This window comes from Schistocerca gregaria, chromosome 8 (assembly GCF_023897955.1).
Source record: "Schistocerca gregaria isolate iqSchGreg1 chromosome 8, iqSchGreg1.2, whole genome shotgun sequence".
NCBI classification, from domain to species: Eukaryota; Metazoa; Arthropoda; class Insecta; order Orthoptera; family Acrididae; genus Schistocerca; species Schistocerca gregaria.
This window is the reverse complement of record NC_064927.1, coordinates 48,980,398-48,982,608: the sequence shown is the minus strand read 5'-3', so window position 1 is coordinate 48,982,608 and position 2,211 is coordinate 48,980,398. Positions and strand designations below refer to the sequence as shown.

The 2,211-nt window shown below is 49.3% G+C and overlaps 1 non-coding gene across 1 annotated transcript; it reads right to left on the bottom strand.

Moving 5' to 3' along the window:
* Positions 1 to 1,918: 1,918 nt before the first annotated feature.
* Positions 1,919 to 1,991, bottom strand: Trnae-uuc (transfer RNA glutamic acid (anticodon UUC)). The gene has a single exon. It is a non-coding gene; the product is annotated as a tRNA-Glu (tRNA).
* Between the last annotated feature and the right edge of the window lie 220 nt (positions 1,992 to 2,211).

Sequence of the window (2,211 nt, the reverse complement as noted above, 5' to 3'; positions counted from 1 at the left end):
CAGTGAGGGTGTCTTTCAGGTTTCGTGCATTTTGAATCGAATCGTAGTTGGCCACAATGAAAGTGGCACGCATAACGACGAAAATAGAGTTCGGACACCGCTCTGAGTAAGACGAACGTGTTGTCCGCTCTCTACACTTCAATGAGGTTAAGCCGTGATACCTAAGACAGATCTGCACTCGATGACACCTCGATAACAGCCGGTCCCCACACATACATCTTGCTCTCGTTACGTCATATCAGTCATATCAGTCTGTGACGCTGCCTTTGCAACATCTTGCGTGCCTTTAGGTTCGCCGCGACCAACACTTACCATGCACTGACCACAAAACATGGAGGCACCAGAGCTTGAACCCGGGACCTCTCACATGAAAAGCGAACGCTCTACCACCTGAGCTACGATCCCATGCACGACTAAGCTGCCCTATTCTCCATTCTTTGCGACTCTGATGTGCACGGACACGATGGTTTGTTGGTTTGTAGCGGTGAAGGGACCAGAGTACAATGGCGCGGACACGTTCATATACACAAGAGTTCCAAGTACTTCCGATGATCTGGTATTACGAATGCAAATTCTGTCTGTTTTTAACGTCTTAAATGGAAAGGGCGGTCACAAATTGCTCCGTTATCACTCCTTGTTGACAATCACACAGCACCTGAGGTAACAAGCACATCTCGAGCCCCATTGTGCACTCCATTGTTCATGCTAACTCAGTGCCTCGCGCTTTACTACTGTGTACCACTCTTGTCGTCCAACTGCAAAACACTGGGCCACAACAGGTTTCCACGTCTCCATTGCACTGCGCACACTACGAAACGCTCCCCAAACTTGGCACTCACCCATGCAGCTGACTTTTCCGACTTAACACAGACGCTCACGCAACGCTCACGCTAGTGACAGCCTTATTTATACTTCGACGTCGCGCCAAAGCGAATGAGCACATTTCGCCTACGGCTTAGGTCGCCCACCTAGTGTCGCTGCTCGGTGTCTGCAGGCAGCGAGGGGCTGCAAGCTTCCTGTGTCCGCACCATTGTCACCTGTGCTTGCTTGTCAGAGACAGACTATCGCAAAACATACAACTCAATCCATGAGTTGATTGCTACGGCATCTGTTATCAGCAGTCAAAACTAGCAACACCAGTAGCAGCCGACTGCACGCTAAGAATGGGATTGTGAAGTAGGATTTACGTGAACTCGGCGCAAGGCAGGTCTTTCCTACGTAGGCTTGAGAATCGTATGGGAACACCTGTACTGTTTCTACATTAAGTGCAGGAGTGGGAGGTGGGTGCTTCCTGCGCCCGAATAACAGCACGCTTGCCAATTGTGGATGCTATTCGTTCGCTTGTATCTACCTAGAAACATCTGCTGGCTGTGAATTATCCCACATGCATGCCGAGGTGCGCATGTAGGTGTGTTGAAAATTCAGGAGGCGCTGGGTATCGATCTCAGTACCTCTTGCATGCTAAGCGAGCTCTCTACCATCTGAGCTACGCTTCCCTCATGAAGAATGGTGCTACATACAGCCATATCAACGCCACAGACCCTTGCACTCCCATTATTCCGCAGACAAACACTACTCTCTATGTATCAGTGAGGGTGTCTTTCAGGTTTCGTGCATTTTGTATCGAATCGTAGTTGGCCACAATGAAAGTGGCAAACATAACGACGAAAATAGAGTTCGGTCACCGCTCTGAGTAAGACGAACGTGTTGTCCACTCTCTACACTTCAATGAGGTTAAGCCGTGATACCTAAGACAGATCTGCACTCGATGACACCTTGATAACACCCGGTCCCCACACATACATCTTGCTCTCCTTACGTCATGTCAGTCATATCAGTCTGTGACGCTGCCTTTGCAACATCTTGCGTGCCTTTAGGTTCGCCGCGACCAACACTTACCATGCACTGACCACAAACAAGGAGGCACCAGAGCTTGAACCCGGGACCTCTCACATGAAAAGCGAACGCTCTACCAACTGAGCTACGCTCCCATGCACGACTAAGCTGCGCTATTCTCCATTCTTTGCGACTCTGATGTGCACGGACATGATGGTTGGTTGGTTTGTAGCGGTGAAGGGACCAGAGTACAATGGGGGGGACACGTTCATATACACAAGAGTTCCAAGTACTTCCGATGCTCTGGTATTACGAATGCAAATTCCGTCTGTTTTTAACGTCTTAAATAGAAAGGGCAGTAACAAATTGCTCCGT